The sequence below is a fragment of the Schistocerca nitens genome, chromosome 2 (genome assembly GCF_023898315.1).
Source record: "Schistocerca nitens isolate TAMUIC-IGC-003100 chromosome 2, iqSchNite1.1, whole genome shotgun sequence".
In the NCBI taxonomy this organism is placed as follows: Eukaryota; Metazoa; Arthropoda; class Insecta; order Orthoptera; family Acrididae; genus Schistocerca; species Schistocerca nitens.
Window position 1 is genome coordinate 302,071,283 of NC_064615.1, and position 17,576 is coordinate 302,088,858.

Sequence of the window (17,576 nt, forward strand, 5' to 3'; positions counted from 1 at the left end):
GAATTTGTCATAAAAAGTCTTGAGCAGCTTTTATGTTAACAGTGGTTTATGTTGAGACAGATATGTTAATGTGCCCTTTGTCATCTTGTACCACGTTACCGCACTCATGCACTAGTCGTAGAAATAATGTCAATCATTGGTAGTGTGGCTACGTACAATGACTATGGTCGGCTGGTAGAATTAGCCTTATAAGCTATCAAAACGTATAATGCGAGCTGAAGTTATATTTGCATATGAGAGTCTCGTTTCTGAATCACGCATAAAATAGTGATACGACAAACTTTGTTATATGAAATTGTTAATTTTCTACCACTCTAATGATCTTATGCAACAATATTTCATCTGTTGGACATTCATATTTATAGGACATGGTCCATCATTTGCACATGTAGGCTCGTTATTAATTTGTTGTCATACATATTGACTAGTTGCCTGATAAACGGTGCGACGTATCTCACTGAGGTGAGCGCCACCAGCACAATTGACAACCGTGTGCCAGTATAACAGTGGTAGTGGCAAAGAAAATATGTTGCCATATGTAATTTTACTTATGTTAGAAACAGGCTTATGTCTATTGAAGTTAATTATTGATATCAATATAATAGAGGGAAACATTCCACGTGGGAAAAATATATCTAAAAACAAAGATAATGTGACTTACCGAACGAAAGTGCTGGCAGGTCGATAGACACACAAACAAACACAAACACACACACAAAATTCAAGCTTTCGCAACAAACTGTTGCCTCACCTGTCATTCAACATCATCTTTGCCTCTTCACTTCCGCCTCGACTGACATCTCTGCCCAAACTCTTTGTCTTCAAATATGTCTGCTTGTGTCTGTGTATGTGCGGATGGATGTGTGTGTGCGTGTGAGTGTATGCCCGTCCTTTTTTCCCCCTAAGGTAAGTCTTTCCGCTCCCGGGATTGGAATGACTCCTTACACTCTCGAAGTTAATTATTGGTCTTACGCAGCCACTGGGCTAAGACATTTTTCATTTATTAGTGTGTATGTATGTAATACGTTATCCCTTACCTAATTTTGAAGTTTATGTGTAGATTGTATCACTGGTCTAGATGTTATTTTGATCACTTTTCTATGTGAAGAAGGCTATATTATTATAGCAGAAACCATGGTCAAGGTTTAAAATAAACATAATTTAGTGCAACTGTGGGCTGTTTTTCATTCGAGACAATTTCATAACTGTTGCTGTTGTCGCTGCCATGATGAAAATAATGAAACTTTCCTACATGTTGACCTCCACCTCAAAGATTGCTACATCAGTACCTCTGTCTGCATTAAACCTACTAACATGTACAATACCTCCACTTCGACAGCTCCCACCAATTCCATACCAAGAAGTCCCTTCCATACAGCCTAGCCACCTGTGGTCGTTGCATCTGCAATGACAAGCGGTCCCTCTCGAAATATACCATGGAGCTCATCGAGGCCTTCACAGATCATAATTATCCTCCCAGCCTTGTACAAAAACAAATTTCCCACAATCTCCCGAAGTCTCACTGTCCGGCCACAGAGGAGCATTCTCCTCATAACTCAGTACAGCCCAGGACTGGAGCCACTGAATTGCATTCTCCACCAGGGTTCTGACTACCTCTCATCATGCCCTGAAATGAATATGTCCTGCCCACTATCCCTCCCACCCTTCCCACAGTGGTATTACCCTGTCCACTGAACCAACACAATATACTCATCCATGCCTACACAACCCCTCCTCCCAGCCCCTTACCTCATATCCCTGTAATAGACCTAGATGCAAGACCTGTCCCATACATCCTGTCACAAAAAACTACTCCAATCTGGCCACAAACATCACCTATCCCATCAAAGGCAGGGCTACCTGTGAAACCAGTCATATGGTCTACAAGCTAAGCTGCAGCCACTGTGCTGCATTCTATGTGGGCATGACAACCAACAAGCTGTCTGTCTGCATGAATGGCCACAGACAAACTGTGGCCAAGAAACAACTGTACCACCCAGCTGCTGAGCACACTGCCCTACATGATATCCTTAATTTCAACAACTGCTTCACAGCCTGTGCCATATGGATCCTTCCCACCAATACCAGCTTTTCTGAATAGCACAGGTGGGAACTCTCCTGGCCTCAACATCGGTTAGCCTTTTTCTCACTTACACAGCCCCTTCCCTGCCCCATTTCAGGACTACACAACCATCATTCCACCAACATAGCCAGTCTTTTTACTTCTCTCTTTTTCTGCTCTTCCCCCTCCCTCTCTCCCAACCGCAATTGCAGCTAGCTGCCTTACCCTCTCTCCACCTCGTCCATGTGCTTACCCCAGCAGCACCACTTCACTGTCCCCCACCCCTACCCTGCTATTCCTCCCCCTCGTCATCCTAGCCGCCTCCTCACACCCATCCAGTTGCCACTCCCATCATGCACTGCTGTTGTTGCTCGCAGTGTGGCTTCAGCTGCCAGAGGCTGCAGTTATGTGTGTGCGAGCTGTGTCTGCGTGTGTTGTGCCTATCTAAACATTAGTTTATCTCAAAAGACGTAATTAATTGTGACTCAAAATACAAGAAGCCTTTGGTAGTATTGAAATGAGCCTATTGCTTGCAGTATGAGGTGTCACAGGGTTACGACAAGGAAATATTCGTGTAAACAGTTGCTTAACATTTAAGGCATGTTCAGTACAGTCACCACTGCCCACTTACAACAAAATAGGTCTGAACATTAAACATACAATAACAAATAATTTTTACACTTAAGTTTTTGCAGTCTAGTTCCACATGTTTTAGAAACATTCATAAGTACTACTGTCAATCATGTTTATTTCAAATATCTTGGCTTTCTTATAAAATGGGTATCTGAGTAACCAATCACACATTATATCTCTGAAAATATTATAGGGCAATGTCAGAACAGGTATTGGAAGTTTATTAAAAAGTGTTAAGCATTTTATTTTGAGTGAGTTTGCAGTCTATGTGTTTCTGTGTCTTTGTATATCCAGATTCAGTATGCCCCTGGTATTATCGGGGTGTTATAATCTCTCTGGTGTTGAATTCATTTATATTGCTTCTGACATAAAGCAATGCCAAGTATACATATAGATTAACAGTAGTTAACAACTGGAGCTTGACAAAGAAGGGACAACAGTGTTCTTTAGATGTAACTTTGCTCATTATTCTGCTTACTTTTTTTTTGAATTTTCAGAATTTCACTTACATAGCTGGAACACTCCCATAGGAGAATGCTGTAGGATATATTCAATAGAAATGGGCCAAAATATGCAAACTTCATGTACTCACCAGTGACTGCATCTGTCATTTTCTACATCAGATAGCTTATTCTTCCTATTCTCTTGCAGACATGGCTAATATGTACAAGGTGGAGCAGAATGGACTCCCTAGTTTCAAAACAATCACTGAAAAGTGTTCAAGTGCAGTAGTGGAGTGGCATTAGGTGGGGTGAAACGACGCCACTTTCAGTAGCCACCAAGCCGTGGCCTGGTGAGCATTGAGACTTTGTCGCAGGAATGTTCTTTAAAAACAATGACAGCGTGGTGGCGATGCAGAGGGCTGTTCATAGGTGGTTTGGGTTGAATTATCATGACAGGTTTCCTGATGCTAAAACCATTGGGAAATGGAATACTAATGTTAGGTCGTTAGGCTGTACACTCCCTAGAAAACCAGCTGACCAACTTAAAAGTGTGGGGACACCGCCCATTGAACAGTCTCCATCGTGCTCTGCGTGGAAATGTGCTGCTGCTCTTGGAATATCGTCCAGAACAGTAAGGTGAATTTTACACTCTGGCTTTCACTTACACCCTTACAAGTTGATGGTTGTTCAAGAACTTAGTACAGAAGACTTGGTGAAATGTACAGATGCTTGCAATGCAATCTTAGCCTCTGTGCAATCCGATACTATTCTGTGGTCTACCAATGAAGCACATTTTCACCTATCTGACTCAGTAAATAAGAAATTTTCGTTACTGGGCGACTGAAAACCCTCGTGAACTTCACCAAAGACATCTGCACAGGCCCAAAGTGACAGTTTGGTGCACTGTGTCCTGCATAGGTATTATTGGGTGTTACTTTTTCAAATTTCCAGGTGCAACTGTTACTGTGAACTCTGTACACTATTGTGAGATGCTGGAGACATTTTTACTCCCCAAAATGGAAGACTATGGTGAGGAATACGACACAGAAGCCTTTTGGTTTCAATATGATGGTGCCACGGCTCATACTGCCAGTCATTCATGCCAACTTCTGCAAGAACAGTTTCCTGGCCATCTGACGACCTAATGAGGGGAAGCTCCATGACACACTCACTTCCCGAATTTGAGCCCCTGTGAATTTTTTCTTTGGGAATACCTCAAAGCAGAGGTTCACGAAGTTTGACAAAGCTCTTAAGAGCAAGCTCTTAAGAGGGCAATTACAGATGTCATTGCTGGAACAATGCTATATATGCTGAGAAGAATTTTTAAAAACTTTTTTGAACAGCAAGTGCATCGCTCGTCACCTGGATGATACAATTTTCAACACCTAATGATTTATTAATTAAGATTTCTTTTAATTATCATTGTTGGTTTTTTTACAGTTCATCCATCAAATCAGGGAGTCTTCTGCCCCACCTTGTAGCTCTCAGTTTAATTTCAAATCAATGTGAAAGTCTAAAATCTTTACTGATTTATTTCCATAGCTGTAGTCAGACTGAGTGTTAGTTCCTGTGTTTTATCAGGATGGCATAGGAGTCCACTGGAAGAAAATGAATTTATTGTTAGTTCTAATTTTTCCTGTGTTGCCAGATGCAGTTCTACCATGTCATTGCGGGACTGAGCAGTGTTGCGTCATATGCATAATACACTATGGTATCCACTCCTAGATGGTTATGCAGATCATTAACTTCAATGATGAACAGAAATGAACCTAGGACCAAGCCCTGTGGCACTCCATTCCAAACTTGCTTCAAAGAAGAGCATTTGTTTTTGACTGATACAAACTGCCTTCTGGTGTTTAGATATGACTTGATTTGCATCTGAAGATGGGTTGCATATGCAATAATACACCAGTTCTGCAACCAGGGTGTTAAATGGTATATAGTCGACGGCTTTGCTGAGATTGCAAAGTACAACTGATACTAGATTCCTTCATTCAAATGCAGTTAACACCTGGTTAACAACTTCAGTGACAGCAGCAGTGGCTTTTTGCCATGTTGGAATCCAAATTCAATCATTCATCTAAGAAAGTAACAGTATTCACTATGGATTAAACTAGAAAGTCTGGTTGGTCATGCAAGAGGACTTAATTGTCCAATCTCTCTGCTTCCAGCTATGAAGTAGTGAAATGTCCAAACAACACTTTTAACAACTTGTGCTGTTGTGTGAAGAGATGGAGTCTACCTGGAAAAACCAGTAATGCTACGGGTAATTGAGATGGAACTTGGTATTATTTACATTTGCTCATCCCCCCCCTCACCCCTGCCTGACAGAAGTGCAAGAATTTTGACACTGAAGTGCACTCAGTACCAATGGCAGCATAAAGATGTGTTCCTAGCTCCATCAATAGCTTTGAAACAAATGACCCTCAAATTTTACCAAATACAGTGCATAGGTGTCAGGGAGACAGTTACTGATTGGTTGGTTGGTTTAAGTCAATAGTTGACAAACAGAGGCCCGTCTGTACTCATCTCTCAAGATATGTTATAAATCCTGTGGAACATTATGTATGTGAAAATTAAACTCATTACACGCTGAGGTGACAAATGTCGTGGGATACCTCCTCATACTGTGTTGGACCTCCTTTTTCCTGGTGTAGTGCAGAAACTTGACATAGCATGGAGTCAACAAACCGTTGGAAGTCCCCTGCAGAAATACTGAGTTGTGCTGCCTCTCTAGTCGTCCATAATTGTGAAAGTGTTGCTGGTCCAGAATCTTGTGCATGAACTTACTGACCTCTTGAACAAGTCCTGTAAATGTTCGATGGGATTCATCTCAGGTGATTAGGATGGCCAAATCATTCGCTCAAATTGTTCGGACAATTGTGATACGTTGTGTTGTCATCCATAAAATTCCATTGTTGTTTGGGAACAAAGTCCATGAATGGCTGCAAATAGTCTTCAAGTAATCAAACATAACAATTTCCAGTCAATTCACATTACAGATCCACCACTAGCTTGCACAGTGCCTTGTTGACAACTTCGGTTCATGGCTTCGTGGGGTCTGTGACACACTGAAACCCTACCATCAACTTTTACCAAATACCGAGGCTAATCTGACCAAGCACAGTTTTCCAGCCATCTAGGGTTCAGTCAATATGATCACAAGCCCAGGAGAGGTGCTGTAGGCTATGTCTTGCTGACGGCAAAGGCACTTGCATTGGTCATCTGCTGCCACAGCCCATTAATACCAAATTTCACTACACTGTTCTAATGGTTCCTTCACTGTACATACCACATTGATTTCTGCAGTTATTTCACGCATTGCTGCTCGTCTGTTAGAAGTGACATGTCTACACAAATGTCACTGTTCTTGGTCATTAAATGAAGGACATCAGCTACTGCATTGCCAGAGGTGAGAGGTAATGCCTGAAATATGGTATTCTTGGCACACTCTTGACATTAAGGATCTGGGAATACTGAATCCCCTAATTTCTGAACTGTAATGTCCCATGTGTCTAGTTCAACCTAACATTCCACATTCAAAGTCCTGTTAATTCCAATTGGACAGCCATAATCAAGTAAGAAACCATTTCACATCAATCACCTGAGCACAAATGACAGCTCCGTCAAAGCAATGCCCTTATGTACCTTGTGCAAGCAGTGCTACAGCCATTGTATATGTTCATATCGCTATCTACATCTACATCTACATTTATACTCCACAAGCCACCCAACGGTGTGTGGCGGAGGGCACTTTACGTGCCACTGTCATTACCTCCCTTTCCTGTTCCAGTCGCGTATGGTTCGCGGGAAGAACTACTGTCTGAAAGCCTCTGTGCGCGCTCTAATCTCTCTAATTTTACATTCGTGATCTCCTCGGGAGGTATAAGTAGGGGGAAGCAATATATTCGATACCTCATCCAGAAACGCACCCTCTCGAAACCTGGCGAGCAAGCTACACCGCGATGCAGAGCGCCTCTCTTCCAGAGTCTGCCACTTGAGTTTGCTAAACATCTCCGTAACGCTATCACGGTTACCAAATAACCCTGTGATGAAACGCGCCGCTCTTCTTTGGATCTTCTCTATCTCCTCCATCAACCCGATCTGGTACGGATCCCACACTGATGAGCAATACTCAAGTATAGGTCGAACGAGTGTTTTGTAAGCCACCTCCTTTGTTGATTGACTACATTTTCTAAGCACTCTCCCAATGAATCTCAACCTGGTACCCGCCTTACCAACAATTGATTTTATATGATCATTCCACTTCAAATCGTAACGCACGCATACTCCCAGATATTTTACAGAAGTAACTGCTACCAGTGTTTGTTCCGCTATCATATAATCATACAATAAAGGATCCTTCTTTCTATGTATTCGCAATACATTACATTTGTCTATGTTAAGGGACAGTTGCCACTCCCTGCACCAAGTGCCTATCCGCTGCAGATCTTCCTGCATTTCGCTACAATTTTCTAATGCTGCAACTTCTCTGTATACTACAGCATCATCCGCGAAAAGTCGCATGGAACTTCCGACACTATCTACTAGGTCATTTATATATATATTGTGAAAAGCAATGGTCCCCTGTGGCATGCCAGAGGTTACTTTAACGTCTGTAGACATCTCTCCATTGATAACAACATGCTGTGTTCTGTTTGCTAAAAACTCTTCAATCCAGCCGCACAGCTGGTCTGATATTCCGTAGGCTCTTACTTTGTTTATCAGGCGACAGTGCGGAATTGTATCGAACGCCTTCCGGAAGTCAAGAAAAATAGCATCTACATGGGAGCCTGTATCTAATATTTTCTGGGTCTCATGAACAAATAACGCGAGTTGGGTCTCTCACGATCGCTGTTTCCGGAATCCATGTTGATTCCTACATAGTAGATTCTGGGTTTCCAAAAACGACATGATACTCGAGCAAAAAACATGTTCTAAAATTCTACAACAGATTGACGTCAGAGATATAGGTCTATAGTTTTGCGCATCTGCTCGACGACCCTTCTTGAAGACTGGGACTACCTGTGCTCTTTTCCAATCATTTGGAACCCTCCGTTCCTCTAGAGACTTGCGGTACACGGCTGTTAGAAGGGGGGCAAGTTCTTTCGCGTACTCTGTGTAGAATCGAATTGGTATCCCGTCAGGTCCAGTGGACTTTCCTCTGTTGAGTGATTCCAGTTGCTTTTCTATTACTTGGACACTTATTTCGATGTCAGCCATTTTTTCGTTTGTGCAAGGATTTAGAGAAGGAACTGCAGTGCGGTCTTCCTCTGTGAAACAGCTTTGGAAAAAGGTGTTCAGTATTTCAGCTTTACGCGTGTCATCCTCTGTTTCAATGCCATCATCATCCCGGAGTGTCTGGATATGCTGTTTCGAGCCACTTACTGATTTAACGTAAGACCAGAACTTCCTAGGATTTTCTGTCAAGTCGGTACATAGAATTTTACTTTCGAATTCACTGAACGCTTCTCGCATAGCCCTCCTTACGCTAACTTTGACATCGCTTAGCTTCTGTTTGTCTGAGAGGTTTTGGCTGCGTTTAAACTTTGAGTGAAGCTCTCTTTGCTTTCGCAGTAGTTTCCTAACTTCGTTGTTGTACCACGGTGGGTTTTTCCCGTCCCTCACAGTTTTACTCAGCACGTGCATGTCTAAAACGCATTTTACGATTGCCTTGAACTTTTTCCATAAACACTCAACATTGTCAGTGTCGGAACAGAAATTTTCGTTTTGATCTGTTAGGTAGTCTGAAATCTACCTTCTATTACTCTTGCTAAACAGATAAACCTTCCTCCCTTTTTTTATATTCCTATTAACTTCCATATTCAGGGATGCTGCAACGGCCTTATGATCACTGATTCCCTGTTCTGCATTTACAGAGTCGAAAAGTTCGGGTCTGTTTGTTATCAGTAGGTCCAAGATGTTATCTCCACGAGTCGGTTCTCTGTTTAATTGCTCGAGGTAATTTTCGGATAGTGCACTCAGTATAACGTCACTCGATGCTCTGTCCCTACCACCCGTCCTAAACATCTGAGTGTCCCAGTCTATATCTGGTAAATTGAAATCTCCACCTAAGACTATAACATGCTGAGGAAATTTATGTGAAATGTATTCCAAATTTTCTCTCAGTTGTTCTGCCACTAACGCTGCTGAGTCGGGAGGTCGGTAAAAGGAGCCAATTATTAACCTAGCTCGGTTGTTGAGTGTAACCTCCACCCATAATAATTCACAGGAACTATCCACTTCTACTTCACTACAGGATAAACTATTACTAACAGTGACGAACACTCCACCACCGGTTGCATGCAATCTATCCTTTCTAAACACCGTCTGTACCTTTTGTAAAAATTTCGGCAGAATTTATCTATGGATTCAGCCAGCTTTCTGTACCTGTAACGATTTCAGCTTCGGTGCTTTCTATCAGTGCTTGAAGTTCCGGTACTTTACCAACGCAGCTTCGACAGTTGACAATTACAATACCGATTGCTGCTTGGTCCCCGCATGTCCTGACTTTGCCCCGCACCCGTTGAGGCTGTTGCCCTTTCTGTACTTGCCCAAGGCCATCTAACCTAAAAAACCGCCCAGCCCACGCCACACAACCCCTGCTACCCGTGTAGCCGCTTGTTGCGTGTATCCTGTGACTCCAGTCACCTCAGTGTATGAGTGCCTTAGGGTAGCTTGTGGGGAACCTGTCCCACTCCTTACACACATGAGGGGCATATTCAAGCAGTAAAATTTGTGCTTTATGCAGTTGATACAAATTAAACCATAAATACTTCCAACCAAGAATTGAGAAAAAGAACAGCAGTGTCTTTTGAGACATTCAAGATTTACAAGTCACTTGGTATGAGGGCAAAACACAGCTGTGGTAATACATTTCAACTGATGAAAACTGCAACAGCTGTCTCAAAATGAAGTATTAATCATAAGTAGTCATGATTAATAGATCATTCTGATGTAGCTCTTTGCAGTTTTCATCTGGTAAAATATAGTCAAGATTTGTTTCACATAAATAAATAGACAGTTAATTGGCAGAAAAGGAGATGTTTGAAATTTGAATAGGCATGTTGGGGGTTAAGGAGTTGAGATAGTAACACATCTCTTGGAAAAGAATGAGTTCTAGCTAAAAGTCTCTGCTTTAAGCCTTGTAAACAGGCTGGAATTTTATATAAATTGCTCAGGTGAAAGAAAAGCCCAGCAGACGGAGCCATTGGATCCCCACTGACTTTTTTTAAAGAAACTGTAAAATCACATATAGAGTTATAATATAAACTGAAATGGATAAAGTATAACAGAAGTACACACCACAATTTTTTTTTTTTTTCAAACTTCATGTGGACAAGGGGATATGCTAAGAATGGACAAATTTTCAAGATTTGGAAGACTTAGTTGCATGTCAGTTATCCAAAGATATATAACCCCCACCTGCAGCAAAAGGTATGCAAAAATTGGTTTCTTGCCTACTTAATTCAAATTATTGAACATTCACTAATTGTTTCGACCAAACAAATGAGCATCTGGCAAAATCACAAAAACTGAGGGATGGAAATATTGAACAGCAGACCAGATTCCTTTCGCTTCCAAGTACATAATCTTAAAAAAGCACCATTCATACAAAATTAAACATTCAGGAACTGATACCCCATAGAGGAGCTGTAGACAGGCACAATTCAAAAGAAAGTTAGATATACTACTGCTGCGGCACAAAGGGTTGTCACTCACCAGGTCGACTTTTGACAGCAGCTTTGTTCTTTTAGTCTCTGAAGCGCCAAACAGATAGCACTCTGTCTGCATTAATGGAGGTGACCACTCGGTCGAGTGTGTTGATAGTGAAGCCCCTCATGGCTTTTGCGTGACCAGTTGGGCTTCCGTATGTGACCCTGAGGATACCCGATAGGATGTTGAAATGATCCACTTGCTCCTCCCAAATACCGCAAAGTTGCTATGTTGTATGATACATTCACATTGCACAGTATTGAGAGAGAGGGATGAGCTATTCTTGAAATCGTTGAGCCTTTCATATATTAGCTGGTTGTCTCCCATGTGCAGTTAGTCATACATACCTGCAGAAATGAAAAACACTAAAGCACTCCAAGATACCTTTTCATGCTAAGTTTCAGACAAAAGCTAGTGGTGAGACATGTAATGAGCATAATTTCAGCAGTGCCATCTTTCTGGTGTTTCTTCCTACCCCCCCCCCCCCCTTCCCAACTAAAAGGGAAGAAGGAGGAAGGAAGGAAGAAAGAAAGAAAGAAAGAGAGAAAGTTGGGAGGAGTTCTGGCCAAGTGCCACGTGGACCATTTCAACGTCCAGTCAGACATACACAGGAATACATCAGGAAACCATACCGCTCATGTGGGAGCCACAAGGGGCGTCACTACTGATGCCCTCAACTGAATCATCGTTAGCATGGATGCAGACAGCTTGCTTTGGTTTTGGCAATAAAAATTTTGAGGAACATGGCTGCTGTTAAAAGTGGACCTGGGTGAGTGGATGCTGTTCCTGCAGACACACCAACATATCCAACCTTTTTCATTTGCCTGTCTCAGACTCAATGTGTCCTTCATGTAGTTGGTAGCAACCTATCCTTTCCAGATTGTTTTAATTCCATCCTGGATTTTTCCATTGTTTGAAAATTAAATATTTGATGTAAAATGACACACAAACATTAGTGCATACTGTAATAAATAACACCTGCAAGCTGTATTTTGTAAAATCTGATAGCTGTTTCAGATGAATTTGACACGTCTAAGAACACACTCAAATGTTGTCAGTTATAGGCCGAGTTTGCTATATTAGGTGTAAATTCTCATTTGTCATTGTGTCTAGTAATTCCCCCTGAACCATGACACCATTGTGCATCCAGGTGGCTTGCCTGTCTTAACGATAGACAGCTGAACCATAGGTGCAACACAATGTGTAGGAAGTTGCCAAAAGAAATTTCACAATATGATCTCGTTACAACGAAAAACACATTTGTTTTAATGACTGCCACCTCTACTCAATTATCATATCTGTGGTATTCTCTCTCTCTCTCTCTCTCTCCCCCCCCCCCCTTTTCTTTCACAACTCCAGAAGAGTATGGATATGTATAGTGTAGGCATTCTCTTAGTACATTTCTTGTTCCTCCTAAGTGTTCTGCCAATAAAACACAGTACAAGTTTGTATGCCTATTAGGTCACAGAGTGTCAAGAGACTTAGAAAGTGTATAACAAGACCAAAGACATTGTTCAGTATGTTAAAACAGATGATTTAATTGTGATGGGGGCTAGAATTTGTAGCAGGAAAAGGAAGAATAGTGAAACATGGACTGGAGGAAAGGAATTAAAGGAGAAGCTGTCTGCTGGAATTTGCACAGAACATAATCTGATCATTGCTAACACTTGAATTACAAATAATAAAAGGTTTTACACGAAGGACATACCTGAAGACAGGGTAATGTTTCAAACTGATTATGTAACACAAAATTATAGATTTAGAAATTTGGGTTTACAATACAAAAGACTTCCATGGCCAGATGTATCACTGACCACAATTTATTAGTTATTGAATGCTGACAAACAGAAGAAATTGGAAAAAATAGGATATGTGAAAACAACAAGAGGTGGTTGAGAATTTCAAAGGGAACACTAGGCACTGATTGTCTGAAATACGAAAACGGAATACAGTAGAAGATGAATGGGTTGCTTTGAGAGAGAGTAAATAATCAAAGCAGCAGATGATCAAACAGGCAATAAGATAAGGGCCAATAGAAGTCCTAGGGGAAAGATAGATGCCATCTATAGGTAAATTAAAGAGACCTTTAGGAGAAAAGAGAAGCAGCTGTATGACTATATTGATATCAGATGGTAAGCCAATACTGAAGACGTCAGTGCTGAAAGGTAGAAGGAATATGTAAGACAGAAATGATATGTAATCAGTTTGAAATATTCTAGCGTCTTCAGATCTCTTCTATGTGTACAACCTGATGCTTAAATCCTTTATTAGCAATGAAACAATTTTACAGAAAAAGAGGAGGAAGCAGATGAAGGTGAGATGGGAGACATGCTACTGTGAGAAGAATTTGGTAAAACACTGAAAGACCTAATTCCAAACAAGATACCTGAAGTAGACACTGTTTCCTCAGAATAGATGAAACCCTTGGGAGAGCCAGGCATGACAAAATTTCAGCTGGCATGCAATATGCGAGAGAGGTGAAATACCCTCAGACTTCAAGGACAATGTAATAATTCCAGTTTCAATGAATCTGTGATGACACGTGTGAATATTAGAGAACTGTCAGTTTGGTAAGTCAAGGTTGCAAATTAATAAACTATGTTATCTACAGAAGAACTGAATGACTAACAGAAGCTGACAAAAGGGGAGATCCATTTGAGTTCTGTAGAAATTTAGGAAGATGAAGCAATACTGAACCTGCAACTTATACCATAGATCGAATAAGAGCAAACATACATTTATAGTGTTTGCAGATTTAGAGATACGCTTTGACAACTGGAATCATGATGTTCCTAGGAATAAAATACATGTAGTAAAAATATATCTACAAATTGTACAGTTAGAAGACTGCAAGTATAAAACTCAAATGACACGAAATGAAGGCAGTAGTTGAGGAGGACAGGGTTGTACCCTATACCCCATCAATCAATAAAGAAATCTGAAGAGAAATTTGCAAGAAGCAATAAAAGTTCAGAGAGAAAAAACACGAACTTAAAGATGCTGACACTTCAATATGCAGGGCACAGTTTTCTACAGTAGATAAATGTATACATTTCTATTCTATTTTATTTTGTACAGAACCACAGAATCACATGAGAATTTCTTAGAAGGCTGAAACTAGTTGTGAACAAACAAAATTCATACACCAAAAGTGGAAAATAAAAACTCTGAGGAGTGACGATGAGACTGTAATTCTCACAGAGATGACAAAGATCTTGGAATTTCACCTGAAGAGAATAGATAGTCTTGAAAAAGAGGTAAAAGACAACATCAAATGTATACTGTCAATTTCAAGAAAAAAGGGAAGTATGTTAACATTAAACAACTCATATTCAGAAAAAAACAGATCACCTTGAACAACTAGAGACAGGATGTTCATACTCATAGGACATGTACATTAACATGTCCCCACAGAAATGATTAGCATTTGAACCACGTTGGCCAGCGAATTCAAGGTCAACATTGATATCGCAGTGCACCACCACCTACCGGTAAAATATGCCTGTGGCTCTTGTCGCTATAAGCTATGCCCCACAGACATACGAGCGAACTGTACCATCAAATCAGTGTTTGAAAGAGAGCGCATTGTCGGCACGAGAGGACGTGATGCATCCATCCGGGAAATTGCTGATTATGTGGGATGAAGTGTTTTAGGAATGCACCAAGTGTGTGCAGAATGGTTAACGGAAGGCTGCAGAACACGATGAGATGGGTGGGAATTATCAGTAATCACCTCAAGGGACCGGTCACCATTCCACAACACCTAACAAATGAGGCATGTCTGCACTTCCTGCAGGTGGCCCTGCCTCCCTGCTGGAAGACGTGCCTTTGATGGTATAAAGTGTTGTTACTACATTGAAAAATCCAGTATGGAATAATAATAATACGAAAATGATGACACACAGACAAGGTGCTGTGAGCCAGATTGGCACAATGCAAAAGAACTGCTAAATATCATTCAGCTACTGCACTAAGTCCTTTATCACACACACAGAAATCAAAATTTTCACAAAAGCAAAACCCATTCACACATGGCCACTGTTGTTTCCGGACACTAAGGCCTGGAGACAACAGTGGTCATAGCTGAAAGATGTCTGGCAGTCTTTTTCACTGGCTTGTCTGCCACTCAAAGCCTCCTCTAAGAGGTCTGTTAGGCATTGTGGAGGGGTAACCAGTCCCGTGAGGTGATTGCCAATAATTCCCACCCATCTCATCATTATTTAAGGTGAAGTCACATACTACATATCTACAGGACATATTACACCAACATGAAAATTAATGTTAACCTCTCCTAATAACATACCGCCTTATGCTGCAGATATGACAAATTACTGTTACTTGGAAATAACCTACATTTTAATACAGGAGGAGGATATGATTAAATAATTCTCAAAATCAACCCACAACAATTGATGTATTCGCAAATGTTTGTGAGCCCACAAAACATGAAACCTCTGTTTAATTATTTTCAAGTTATATGTTTATAGGATATTATTTGCATTTACAGAACTTCAAAATGTTTTCCCAGCATTTCTGCACTTAATGTGGGACACTATGCATAAAGCTGCATCCATTCTCAAATGTCAAAGTTCTGGGTTCCTACATTTGTGAAGATTATACTTCAAAAAGGAGAGCAATATAAACCAACAAATTTAAAACAAAAGTTTAATTGAGATGTCTATTTTACATGATCTGTATCACATAATTAGCACAAGTGTTTATATACATGCTGTTTTATTCAAAGTTCAGTAATTTTTTAAATCCTTACGAAGGATAAACATATACGATCAATATTTCCCTTTTACATATACTCTCTCTGTTTTAGGAAACATCGTAAATACATGTAGCCACGTTTCTGCAGGTATAATAAAAAGTAGAAACATCTGAAGAAAACCAATATCAACAAATTCTTCACAAAATCTTGTAGTTTTGAAAATATGGCTCAAGGTGATCACGAAAGAGATTGTCTATATACAGCAAGATTTTCATTACAAACACTATACAATACGATCATATACCAAAGCTCTCTATAAGCACGAGGAAAAAAAAAAATGGAACTTCTCATATTTGCCAATATGACAATGAGAACTATTTTCTGCTCCTCACAGGTGATAATCATTGATTATTTAATATAAATACATTATTCAGAAATCACTTAGTAATTTCTCACTGTTAAAAACTTTTAAAAATTCTATAAAATACAATAAACTTACTGCATTTAGTAAAGCTACTGTGTTTCATAGCAATGGTAAAATTGATCAGCATCAATGTATCCATTTGATAAACACTTTTTACTAATTCCAGCAGTAAAATATTCTTGCAAAAGAATGACTGCAACTAAAATGTTTTAAACTTTACTGCACTTTGCAACTTTGTCTTATGCACAGAAATAAATATGCAGGACAAGACAAAGCTGAATCACATAAAATTTAAGTAGAAAAATAATGAGGCATGCAAAATTGAAACACAGAAGTTGTTTCAGGTTCAGCAAGATCATTTGTCAAAAATCAAGGTTCTATAGCAAATTTCCATACAGTCATGTTTTCAATCAACATAAAATTACCATAGTCAAGAAACGGGTGGAGTACATTTGCTGCTAGAAACTATTATTTTCTTAAACAAAAGGAATAAATTTGTGATTTGATGAGACCTATGATCATGTGTAAATATTAATTAATTGATTACCATTAATTTGCCAAATACAGACGCTATTTCTCTTGTCAAAAATATGTAATGAAGACACAATTAGTAGGATTGTTATTTTTCTGCAAGAAGATTTAGTATCTACATACGGGACAAGTCAAAAAAGGAACTAATCAACACATACAGTGTGTGGATGGGACAACATGAAATGAATCTATTGTCAAGGAACCTCTATCAACATTACCAAGGAACCTCTACCAGCAATGCTGAGGACTCAGATAAATTCTCATTCCTTTTTGTTTTGGTATTATTCTCATTAGTATACAGCCTCCACCATAAGACCACAACTTCTTGTGACTGTAAAGGGAAGAACATGTTTGTGACACTCATAAAATTTTGGGCTTTTAGAGGAACTTAAGTTATGAAAGAAAATTCAGTTCTTGATAGAATATAAAACATGTCTTTCTCTTTCAGGAAGGCATTCCAAATCAGAAGATTCATCACATTGCAAAATAGTGCACTGTTTGTACATATTGTCAAACAGATGCTGCCAAAAAATGAGAGGAGCTGTACACACAGTAAACTAATTAATAAACATATTAAAATAAGTGGAATTTACATTGAATTTGTTACAGATATTTGAAACACATATTGTTTTAGAAGTTCAGATGTCAGTAATATCACTTCGTAAAATTATTACATTACAACTGAATCATCATGTAGGGCTACGCTGGACATAAATTACATTTATTCTGGCATCATTTTCACCCAAATAACTTAAATTTTGTTCCAGTAATGGAAAATAGGCTGCCTTTATGTTCACAAATGACACTACAGGTCTCTGTCTAGTCACTGGTACACTAAGCAGACAAAAAAGAGCATTTGTGTAGATGTAGTTTTGTAACATAATATTTACTATTCTTGATAGCCAATAAAGATAAAGAAACACACTTTTCACAGCTACAAGAGCTAGAATTTGAACCTAAAAGGTGCAAAATTTTTGTGCAGGAAACAACTGATGCCCAAATGAAAACGTCAACAAAATTGACCGTACAGCAAGAAGAAATAGAAAATACACG